We start from the raw sequence: 13,188 nt of genomic DNA, 5'->3' as shown, positions 1-13,188 counted from the left end.
GTGGCCGAAACGAGATGCAGATGTAAACATTAAAACACTGTGGGAACAGGAACAAGTTCTGTCGATTTTGGAACGAATACCTCGGGGCTCAGAGGTCTCTACCGGGCGAGAAACGAAAGAACAACCTCAGCCACGTGTCGAGCGATTGCTAAATAGTCACGATATCTACGGACCTCGTGGAGAAGTCGTAGATGCTTGCATAGGGAGAACCCAAGTCGAGGCCTTGCTAGTTACGGGAGCCACGACTGACCTCATTCGTACAGATGTAGCTCGAAATCTCTTAGACTCGTCTGAGATTGAGCCATATCGGGCAGACTAGAGACAGCAAATGGACAGGAAATGAAAGTGGATGGATGTATCACCGCCCGTCTGAAATTGGGGGCTGTTGACAAAGATCTTGATATGCTAGTTGTTCTAAAAATGAAAGCAGAGCTAGTTTTCGGAGTTCGATCGCTGAAGGAAAATCGGTGCACGTTGACGTTCAGCCATGATAAAAGTTTTCTGTGGACGAGAGTGAAAGAGGGTTCCATGGTTCCCATACGTTATCTGCCACCCAATGAATCCCCGAAGCGGATGCTCTCGACCACCCATGATCCAGGAGGAAAGAGTGAAGGAGAAGGCTATTCGAGTAACGAGAAGAGAAGGCAGCTGATAGCGAAGATAGCAGCTGCTGTCAAGCAATCCGATGATGTCCTATCCGATGAAGAGGGATGGCCAGCTACTTTTGACGATCACTCAGCGGGAGCGATTTGCGAAAACATGGACGATGACGAAATTGCAGGTTGCCACAAAGAGATCTCGTTAGAAGAGGCACTGCGAAAGTGCAGACCTATGAGTGTACCGGAAACAGTTGCAAGTGTCAACGAGTCAGCAACGAATGAAGACGATGACATCGAGTCGAATCGTTAGAAAAGAACGCCAGGCGGAGTTGTGAAGATGCAGAAAGAAGATGAAGCGATTGCTTAAGTTTTCTATTGGGCGGGAACATTTAATGAGACGATTAATATGCCGTCACTTGGAACGAACATCAACCCGAAGGAGAAGGCCATGCAGTATGGACCTGAAACACTGGCCTACTGGTCAAGATGGAATGAGTTGAGCATTAAAGATGGAATAGTGTACAAAAAGAGAGTTTTCAGCGAGATAGCTCGAGGCCAAACCTTCTGACAGTAGTTCCAGTGGTTGGACGGATGGAAATCTTTAGCCAATTCGATTTGATGGAGACTAGAGGAGGACAGCTTGCAGTCAAGAAGATGCTGGCAAGAATACGACGAGGGTATTGGTGGCCGACGATGAGAACGGATATTGAAAGAAAAGTCCAGGGGTGCTTAAGCCGAGCAGTCCAGATGACAATGAAGACGAAGCGGGCACAGGGCCTGGCTCCATTTGATCCCGGGAATCAGATTCTGCACGTTGGTAGTAGATATCTTGGGACCAGTGACAATGGCAACGAGTATCAGAGCAAACCATGTGCTTATTTTGACGAAATTTTTCACAATGTACTCGATTGCAGTTCCTCTGGTGTCGACAGATTCTGCTGATGTGGCTCGTGAGATAGTGGACAATTGGGTACTGAAGTTTGGAGCTCCCATTGTGCTCCATACAGATCAAGGAAAAAATGTTGGTGGCAAAATGATTGAAGAGATGTGCCGACTTTTGGGTATTGTTAAAACTCAGACTTCTCCCTATAAGCCGAAGGAAAATGGGCGGACTAGAAGACACAACGCAAAGATGGCCGAAGTGGTTTTGAATTTTTGTGCCGAGAACACAAGGATGTGGGACACGACGTTGCCGTACTTGAATTTTGTGTACAACACGACGATCAATAGAAAAACGGGAGCTACGCCGTTCTGTTTGGTGCATGGAGAGGAGTGCCAATATCCAGTTGATCTGTTCTTCGCAAAACCTCATGACGAAATGATGATGAGGGATGGTTTTGCCGAATTGCTAGACATTGCCGAATGGCTAGACAAACAGTTCCGAGACGCACACAGCAGCGCAAGAGAACTACTCGAGACAGATCAAAGTCGACAAAAAAGCTATTACTGGAAGAAAATTCACGGAGAACCCTATGCGAGTGGTGACAAGGTCTGGGTGTGGTCACAAGAGACAAGTAAGTCAAAGAAGTCTTTTGACCTGTGGGAAGGACCATATGTTCTGATGGCCAGGCTGTCCGAAGTCAGATACAAGTTGTCAAAGGTGTCAAATCCGAGTAGGGTGAAGTTTCTGCATTTTGACATGTTGAAAGGTTATAATGAGGAGACCCTGCGACCAGAAGATACCCTTGCAAGGAAGCGACCGACACCCTACTGGTCAGCTACTTTTTTGATGCTCCGGAGGGGCACAATAAAAACGAGGCGTTTTGGGCAAACAACAGCGAGGGATTCAACTATGATCCAGGCCCAAGGCAAAAACTTTTGGGGAAAAAAAGCCGCGAAGAAATCGGGTATGTTTAAACTACCGAGGGCCGGGGCAATGAGCGAGCTACAAGGAAGTTTTTTCCCAGCCGAATTACAGAGACAACAAGCATCGAAGCGAGACCAACTGACTTAAGTTTTGACTAGAGGAAGCCACAACGAGTGGCCGAAACGAGATGCAGATGTAAACATTAAAACACTGTGGGAACAGGAACAAGTTTTGTCGAATTTGGAACGAATATCTCGGGGCTCAGAGGTCTCTACCGGGCGAGAAACGAAAGAGCAACGTCAGGCACGCGTTGAGCGATTGGTTATTAGTCACGATACCTACGGACCTCGTGGAGAAGTCGTAGATGCTTGCATAGGGAGAACCCAAATCGAGGCCTTGCTAGATACGGGGGCCACGACTGATCTCATTCGTACAGATGTAGGTCGAAATCTCTTAGACTCGCCTGAGATTGAGCCATATGAGGGCAGACTAGAGACAGCAGATGGACAAGAATTGAAGATCGATAGATGTAACACCGCCCGTCTGAAATTGGGGGCTGTTGACAAAGATCTTGATAAGCCAGTTGTTCCAAAACTGAAAGCAGAGATGGTTTTCGGAGTTCGATCGCTGAAGGAAAATCAGTGCACATTGACCTTCAGCCATGATGAAGATTTTCTGTGGACGGTAGTGAAAGAGGGCTCCATTGTTCCCATACGTTATCTGCCATCCAATGAATCCCCGAAGCGGATGCTCTCGACCACTAATGATCCAGGAGGGAAGAGTGAAGGAGAAGGCTAATCGAGTAACGAGAAGAGAAGGTAGCTGATAGCGAAGATAGCAGCTGCTGTCAAGCAATCCAGTGGATCTGTTCTATGCAAAACCTCATGCCGAACTGATGATGAAGGATGGTTTTGCCGAATGGCTATACGAACAGTTCCGAGACGCATACAGCAGCGCAAGAGAACTACTCGGGACAGACCAGCGCCGACAAAAAAGTTATTACTGGAAGAAAATTCACCGGAAACCCTATGCGATTGGTGACAAGTTCTGGGTGTGGTCACGAGAGACAAGTAAGTCAAAGAGATCTTTTGACCTGTGGGAAAGACTATATGTTCTGATGGCCAGGCTGTCCGAAGTCAGGTACAAGTTTTCAAAGGTGTTCAATCCGAGTAAGGTGAAGTTTCTGCATTTCGACATTTTGAAACGTTATGATGAGGAGACCTTGCGACGAGAAGGAACCTTTGCAAGGAAGCGACCGACACCCTACTGGTCAGCTAATTTTTTTGATGCTCCGGAGATGCACGTTGAAGACGAGGCGTTTTGGGCAAACAACAGCGAGAGATTCAACCATGATCCAGGCGCAAGGCAAGAACTTTTGGGGGGAAAAGCCGCAAAGAAATCGCGTAGTGGTGGAGCCACTAGTTAATCCTCCTGGGCTAAGCGGAGGCTTGCGAAGGCAAAGCGACGCAGTGGAGACATACAACGCAACGAAGATTGAAGCCAGAAGAGAAGAAAAGACGGCGAATCTCCCCAGCGAAGCTGACGTTAGACCTCCGGGTGGGCAGGCGATGGTTGATCCTGTGATGGAATGTGGGACTACAGATGCGGTTAGAACAGTCCGTGTAAGAAGGCCTGCAGTTAGGTTTGGGATCGACGAATTTGTGAGTTAAAACTAGTTTCTCGGAAACTTTGTCACCCAGCTCATTGGTGCTTGTTTAATATCTTATTGCGATCCCACCGCAGAGTATATCTGAACATTGCGGTACTGTTGAACATTAGTTGCTTTTACAAAAGAGGTTGGGTCGCACTGCGTGGAGTAAATTTATTAGCAGTCAGGTCAACAGTTAAGATTTCTGTAACAAATAGTGCTTACTAGCCGAATCTGATTATTCATATGGGGACTGACTGAAGGGTCCGCGATTTTGTCTAACGAATGGTAATTCGGAAGTAAGGAAGTATTATGATAGGATTAGGCATTCGATAGGGCTAATCTAGTTTGATAGGAAGACGGTGAAATAAAATTTTGTCATTAGCATTATTCGGGAGAATAATAGGCTAGAAGGTAAGACTGTAAATTTATTGAAACCATATATATAGCCTTTTTAATAGAATCTTGCATTTAAAGTTTTGGATCAACCTGTAGAAATGGCGATTCTACTGTAATACATGCTATAGTAACCTGAGCGTAAGATTGATTCGTCATTAAGTTAAGTAGTAGAGCAAACAAAGGGTAAAGTTCGAAATGGTTCAATCTTCGAAGATATCGTTCCTCCTATACCAGAAAACAAAATTTGACAAAATCGGTGAACCCCTCCCCCCCCCCAAAAAAAAATCGGAACTAAGAAAGCTAAGGTCATCAAAATCAGAGGAGCGATACTAGGGATGATTTGACCCGGGCATACAAGAAACGGGACCCCTCAGACCCTTGGGGGGGGGGGGGGGCAAGTGATAACGGTCCCCGGAATTGTAAATGCCCCTATCAGAACTCGGAAACTAGCGGCGGTGTTGGGCTCAAATTCTAGTATGTTGAAGGCCTAGTTAAGGGAAGCTTAAGTTTGGAACCCCAGATTCCTAGGAACCCCACTTCCGGTTTTATGCCCTAAGTAGACAAACCCACCCGTAATTTCCTGGAGTCATTTGTCTGCCTCCAATGATGGCAGGGAGCTGAAACTTGGAGGAGCGATAGGTAGTGGCAAGATACATCTTGTATTATAACTTGAACCAAATCCGGCGATTGGGACGGAAGCTATTAGCACTTGGCAAAACGCCCCCTTAGACCGGAAATAGGCAATTTACGCGAAATGATGAACGGTGGCATAATAAGTTTATTGTGGCAATTGGTATAAGACACGAACCCCAAAAAAGACCCCTATAAGACACGAACCCCTCCGGTGTTAATAGTATTTTTCCGGAAAAAGTGATAATGGACCTTAGAAATAAGATAACTTGAGAAATATTAATGGGAAATGAATGAAACTTGGTAGTTAGGACCCCCATGGGATTCTGAACCCAAATATCGACGGTTGACCCCGGAAGTTTGACATTAAATTGACTCTTGGGCGTAACGACCCCAAAATTGCATGGAAAACCTCGAGATTAACAACTGAAAGTGGCGTATTTCCCAGCCCATCCCCTGGAAATGAGAATGGTTCTCCTTGCTAAAAATTGGGGGGAAACTTTTATATTGAAAACTAGAGCAGAAGCTGATAGAGATATTTCTTTTACATTGCAACCTTGGAGTAGTTGAGTTAATACAAAGTAGACTTGGTAAACATTGGGTTCAGTTTAGCTTGGCGAGTGATCTATAAATAGCATTTCAACTAGACTAAAGAAAAGTAGTCCCAGAGGAAATTGATAGTAATAGAAACGTTGCATAAGAATGAAGTCTCTTAAACTGTATGAACGAACGGGTTTTTTACTTGGCTTCCAGGAGGTGACTTTTTGGTTTGATTTGACCCCTAATAGACGAAATACCTTACCCTGATAGCTAGAAGGTCGGGATTGGAATAGAGTACAGATAGAAATTTTAGATGCTTGAAATGAATTAGCTACCCATAAAAAGGGTCTCCCCCTACCCTTAGGAGGTCGAAGTTTTAACGGGATATTTAAAATAAGGACCTTGGGAGCGTTACTGGGTAAACATAGCATGGTTTAGAGCTTAGTTGAACTCGGGGGCTGAAGTCACTGAGGTCAAGAATTAGTTGATTAGAATCGAAGGACAATTATTTGCTTGGTCAAATTGTGACACCTACCGCAAACCGGGTATCTAATAAACGTGAAAAAATTGATAAAATAAACTGAAGTTCGCACGTGGCAAAAAAGACAGGAGGAGGAATATAGTCTTAAAACATGTGCGGACGGGTGATTTAAGCGGATGTTAGGGTCGATGGGAAATGGCATGACTTATATAAAACTAAGCGTAAAGACAGATAAGGAATTGGAGGGTACCGGAGAGCCTTTAAGAGTCAGAACAGTTGTTAAGTACTATTGAGAGTAGTTTGTTCTCAGTCAGAGAAGAGAGCAATTGACACTGAGAGAGAGTAGAGTTGGTTCACGTTAATTAGAGTGAAGAATTATTGCTAGCGAATCGAGTAGTTGGTTCTCGAAGTAAGAGAACAACTGTAGCAGAAATAGTAGATAGTTGCTTCTCGTCAGAGATTTTCTAAAGAGAGAACAGTTCAGTATTAGTGGAGTTAGCTGGAATTTAATTGCAATAAGGCAATTTAAGCTGATAAATCGCAGACCCTTTCCTTTTTATTTGATTATTAGATTATAACCTGGCCACTCAGAGCCCTCTGCAGTAAGACGCTAATCACTTGAATTAAATTACATTTAGAAATTCTTGCGATTGTATCGAGTAGACAAGACAGCCGGAAGAGCAATACACAAAAAGGGAAAGCAACAGAGAGAAATACAGGATTTTTGCCACCAAATTAACCCTTTCGGGATTGTAGAGAGTAGTGAATCTCGGTCGCCCTGCTGAATTCACTGCCAAAGGGACAGTTTGGGAAGGAATCCCCTAATTCTACACAACCGAACAGTTTCCCACAAAAATCGAACTATAAACTGAATTTTGGGACGAAAATACCCGTTTGAGATTATTTTGATCTAATTTGTAAAAAAAATTTGATACGAAAGTATAGAGTGTGGTCAATACTTTTGTTGAAGTTTTTCTGAGCTAGAAAAATTTGAGAAAAAAATTTTCTAAAATGTTTGGGAAAACTTTTGAACAAAAAAACTTGTTTAAACATATATCAAAGAGATATAGGAGTGAGTAAGTGGTATCTAGAAGGTTACTTTCACTTCCACTGGCTTGAAATTCAGCAGGTCGGAGAAGTGCTGGAAAATTAAAAAATAAAAAATAAGAAATAATAAATAAGAAACGGGCAAGCAACAGAGAGAAATACAGGATTTTTGCCACGAAATTAACCCTTTCGGGATTCTAAAGAGTAGTGAATCTTGGTCGCCCTGCTGAATTCACTGCCAAAGGGACAGTTTGGGAAGGAATCCCCTAATTATAGACAACCGAACAGTTTTCCACACAAATCGAACTATAAACTGAATTTTGGGACGAAAATACCCGTTTGAGAAGTTAACATCGAGAGCAAATTATTTTGATCTAATTTGTAAAAAAAATTGATACAAAAGTATAGAGTGTGGTCAATACTTTTGTTGAAATTTTTCTGAGCTAGACAACTTTGAGAAAAAAAATTTTCTAAAATGTTTGGGAAAACTTTTGAACAAAAAAACTTGCTTCAGAAAAGCAACAAAATGACGTATTTCAAATATTATCAAATAATGCGCTAAAAAATATTGCTTAAAAGGAGGACTTGAATGTTTTCACGGCGATTTGGCAAAAAGAAGAGTTTATATAATGGGGCAATCATCACCCAGTATCATGCTACCTACATCTTTAGTCGGAGTTGAGTTAATTATCGCGGAAAGGTAAGTGAAAATTTGAGAAATTTTATAAGTCTTGGCTTAGAACTTTTCAATTATCCAGAAAAGTGAGAAACTTTCCTTTTTTGTTAAAATTTTCTCCTCTGAAAACAATTAAGAAGCAAATTGTATATGTTTTCCTGGAAATTGAAATAGTAGTATTGTAATCCGCAGTGTGTCATTGGGGGGGGGGGGGAGTCTTTTCGACTGTAGGGGTCTTTGGGGTCCTACCAAAAGTAGGGTCCAAAAGGACCCATATTTTTTAAAGACCGCAAAGTACCCTGCCCGAAATAAAAAGACCCCTCGCTTACGACACCCGACAGAAAAAAACTTTTTTTTTCGCGCGGTGGTTAAATTTAATCCCTTCCAAACTTTCCCACTGTTCAACTAAATAAGTTTGAGACCTCATTAAAAAACTGACCTGCTTGAGAAGGACGAAGGACGTGACAAATAATAAGAAGGTGAGAAGGTAAGAAGGACTTGATAAATAATAGATAGAGTAACATATAAAAAATAGGAAAAAAAATAAAATAAAAACGGAATGTTGACAGGAGTGCGGATAGGAGAGCAGAGGAAGGGTTTACGGCCACATCCGCATGACGTCTTCGGGATCCGACCACGGGACATGAAGAATAGTGATTAGACGCTCCATTTGAAATTTGAAGCGCCACTCAGTACTCTCGAATCCCGCACCCAGAGACTCGCACAGCCAGAAGTTCTCCATGCTCCCCACATCAACACACACATATTCAAATATGCCCTCCTTTTTCTCAAGTGCAACCTCAATGTAATGCATCTTAAAATTCGCTGCAGTGATGGCCGGGGTAAACTTCACGGTCACACCAAAGATATTTTTGCCTTCGTGAGTTCCAGGTCCCACATAAGGCAAATCAATGGGTGACTCGTGGAGACCACCAAGGGGAGTATCCATCTAAACACATGAAAATAGGTTGAAATCATTAGTTAGAAATCCTTTAAACTACATTTCGTTAATAAATTTCCATTAACAACCATTTATAACGATTATAAACAGTCAAACATTTGATGTGAAAATGTCTTCTATAGAAGATAAAGACATGTTGATGAAAAACAAACTCAGCAAAATGAGTTTATTAGGAAACTGGCATACTGAAGATATTGATAGTGAACGATTAAAATTCTCTGTTTTTTCAACTGGTTCTTGGTCAAAAAATATGCACATTCACAATCGTCATATAGTGTTTATTTCTCGGTGGAAAGAAGTGGCAAATCATACATTAAAGGAATACGAGCAAAGTTGTAAAGAACAATTTTATTTGAGCGAGCTATTGCAAATAACCTGGTGCATTTTTGCGAAGCAGAAATATGGAAAAGCGACCGATCTATCGATTGTTACTTATGAAAATGTTTTTGATTACTCGTATAATTTTGAGTCAATTCTGATTGAGAAAGGAGTGGAAAGAAAAATTTGACTTTGTTTCAATAAACTTTCGAAATACCGAAAACAAGCCGTGGTTTACTCAAACATATATCAAAGAGATATAGGAGTGAGTAAGTGGTATCTAGAAGGTTACTTTCATTTCCCCTGGCTTGATATTCAGCAGGTCGGACTAGTGTTGGAAAAAAATAAGAAATGAAATTGGAAAAACGTAGAGTTACTTCAAAAGACTTGGAAATTATTCATGAAATTTTTTTTACTTTGAAAAAAACCTATCCGGAAAACACCAACCGTCGAAATTGTTTCTTAGCTGCATGTTCACTGTTCTTCTTCTCAGCTACTAATGGTATAAATTACGATGTTGCTATCAAGTTGAGACCCTATGGGGGTCTGATCGGTAAAGACAATTCTTCTTTGGATAAATATTTAAATGATTCGAAAATTTTACGAATGCATGCTATTTTAAACGATGCCGCCGGTTTTGTCCGCGAAGTTTATAACGCTGGTCCCACATACTGCTATGTTTCACCATGGAAATTGAACAGTAGTCTGATTGGTCACTTGAATGGAATTACGTTTTGTTTGTATATCAAACTGAAGAAACCGAAACTCTACCATTTATTAGAATGCTGAAGGAAAGATCAGTTGTGTTAGATTTTGAGGGATTTCGACACCAGAAAAACACACTTATAGTAAAAGAATTAGCTATAATCACTTCCGACTACAGTGATTCCCTAATTTTTCTACCTCCAATTAATTTCAATTTCCTTCCAAAATCTGAACAAAAAGCCTACAACTGGCTGACAAATTATTTGCACGGACTTCATTGGGATAGCGGTGATTATTTATACCTGAATTCGAACCAAATCATTCAAAGTTTTGTCTTAAGAAACCCCAATGCTATATTCTACGCCAAAGGAAAAGAAAAAGCTGATTTTTTATCCAAATACTTAGACCGCAAAGTTGTGAATCTTGACGATTTGGGCTGTCCACGAGTCGAACAAGAATTTTGTGAATTGCAACAAACACCTACCACACCATAACTCTAAAAATCATTGTGCATTACAAAAGTCGAAAGCGTTCTATGATTGGTTGAAAAATGAGTGTCAACAACGAGCGTCAGGGGAAAGTGGAGAAATACATATCTCCAAAATCAGTTCTTTGTGCTTGAATGACACCAGAAAGTAACATAAAGATTTCATTGACCAGGATTGAACACATTGATTGTAGAGGCCTAGTAGTTCAACGAAAAGAACAAGTTACATTTTCTGAAGAAGAGTTGTGCACTTTGAGGAGGTTCTTCCCCGTGATTGACCAGTTCATCTACTTTCAATGATTCAAATACATCAGTAATGTTACCCAGCAAGCGCGGTCTTTGTCTTCCCAAGCTAGTCTTAGTGCCCAAACGTCAACCAGGAGTTCAAATGGATCTAACCACCAGTGAACTACCCAATGAGATTTTAAAAAATAATAAGAGAAGATTCTGTGAAGAAAATTGTGTATCATGCCAAAACTGATCATGTCCCAGCCAATTATGTTTTGGAAACGCACTATCATTTTGATGATGATAGAAAACCGAGTGTCTATACAGGTTATACACGATATGAAATTTATTACTGTTCAGATGCCTAATTAATTTTATATATATATATATATATATTTTTTTTCATTCTGCAAGTTCGAGAGTGAGAGAAAGCGGCAGTGAAATTGAAATGAATGACACAGTAGTTGACGAGAATGATGGAACTATAGTTACCGATTTTGTGTATGACGAAAATCATACGGAGAAAAAATCATGGAAACTTTGCAATAATGTGAATGTACCACGGTCTGAAGTAGTTTTCATGTCACAAATGTTGTTAATTCTGATTTTATTGGCTTTTTGTATCTTTAAACTTTCCTTAACGCAGTTAACTTGTGAAGAAAGCTCAGTTTGGTTCTCAATTTTATCGGGTTTAGTTGGTTATGTATTACCAAATCCAAGATTATGAATAACGTTATTGATACATCTACGAGACTTTTTTTTTGGCCATCGTGGGCCCCTCGGTTTCTGGAAAAACAGAGCTGATATTCAAATTGTTGAAAGGAACAACTTTTTATCCCAAATTTTAAAGAGCCATATACTTTTACAAAAAGATTCTGCCTCTTTATAGTGAAAAATCCAATACCCACAGCATTGATCTAATTTTCATAAAATTCAATGGCTTTGACAGTTTGCGAAACCTTGAAAACATTCTTCTAGTTTTTGATGATTCATGCGAAGAATTCTATAACGATAAATGCTTTGTCAAACTTGCAACAGCATGAAGACACCAAGGACTAGATGCAAAATATGTTAAACATAATTTGTTCCAACAAGCAGATGGTCTTGAACAATTGATTTAAACACATCACACATCATTCTGCTCAAATCATCTCGTGATATTCAGCAACTTGATCATCTTGGAAGACAATTGAACAACACTAAATTTTTGAGAAACTGTTATCAGTTCGCTACAAAAGACACATACGGTCATCTTTTAATCGACTTGGATCCGCGTACATCCGATTGTTTGAGATATTGTTCAAACATAGCACCACCTGGTCCCTCAGTTTTTTACTTACCAATAAACCAGGCAGAGGTTAAACCTCTCACAAATGAACGCGAAAAAATTATCTTTTCTGCAGCACATGGTACAATTGAATCCCAGCCAGCTCCGAAGCTTCATTAGAAAAAGAACAAATCCTCAAGTTATTTCAGTTATATGTGAATGTTTGCTCAATGTAGTCAATGGCAATGCATCTGTTAATATTCCAAACATTGAAAATTTCGAAGTGGCATATACTTTTACAAAAAGATTCTGCCTCTTTATAGTGAAAAATCCAATACCCACAGCATTGATCTAATTTTCATAAAATTCAATGGCTTTGACAGTTTGCGAAACCTTGAAAACATTCTTCTAGTTTTTGATGATTCATGCGAAGAATTCTATAACGATAAATGCTTTGTCAAACTTGCAACAGCATGAAGACACCAAGGACTAGATGCAAAATATGTTAAACATAATTTGTTCCAACAAGCAGATGGTCTTGAACAATTGATTTAAACACATCACACATCATTCTGTTCAAATCACCTCGTGATATTCAGCAACTTGATCATCTTGGAAGACAATTGAACAACACTAAATTTTTGAGAAACTGTTATCAGTTCGCTACAAAAGACACATACGGTCATCTTTTAATCGACTTGGATCCGCGTACATCCGATTGTTTGAGATATTGTTCAAACATAGCACCACCTGGTCCCTCAGTTTTTTACTTACCAATAAACCAGGCAGAGGTTAAACCTCTCACAAACGAACGCGAAAAAATTATCTTTTCTGCAGCACATGGTACAATTGAATCCCAGCCAGCTCCGAAGCTTCATTAGAAAAAGAACAAATCCTCAAGTTATTTCAGTTATATGTGAATGTTTGCTCAATGTAGTCAATGGCAATGTATCTGTTAATATTCCAAACATTGAAAATTTCGAAGTGGCATACAAACTTTTAATCAGCACAAAAAAAAAACTTGAACGAAAACGAGCAATTATTCTAACGAAACAAGGTTTCAACTTGATCAGACTGATACTTTACTTCTGCCACAGATACTTACCATCAGCATAAAATATGGCAGCAGAAGAGTTTGTTTTAATTCCAAAACATACATATATCCGTGAGCAGCCGCGTGCATCACAAGTGCTACTTAACAGTTCAATTAAACACAAAAAGCCCCAGTTATCTCACTTGAACCGCATGAGACCTCTAATACCCCCGAAACAAAACTCAGTATCGACTGAAACTCTTCCACTACCCCTTCTACCAACACCTCCCTCAACGCCTCTTGTTGACCCTGGGGAACAATCAACAGGACTTCTTACAGATGATGAGTCTAATCAATATCTG

This window comes from Symsagittifera roscoffensis, chromosome 4, assembly GCF_963678635.1.
Source record: "Symsagittifera roscoffensis chromosome 4, txSymRosc1.1, whole genome shotgun sequence".
Lineage (NCBI taxonomy): Eukaryota > Metazoa > Xenacoelomorpha > Acoela > Convolutidae > Symsagittifera > Symsagittifera roscoffensis.
The sequence above is the reverse complement of the archived record's forward strand: the minus strand, read 5'-3'. Positions refer to the sequence as shown.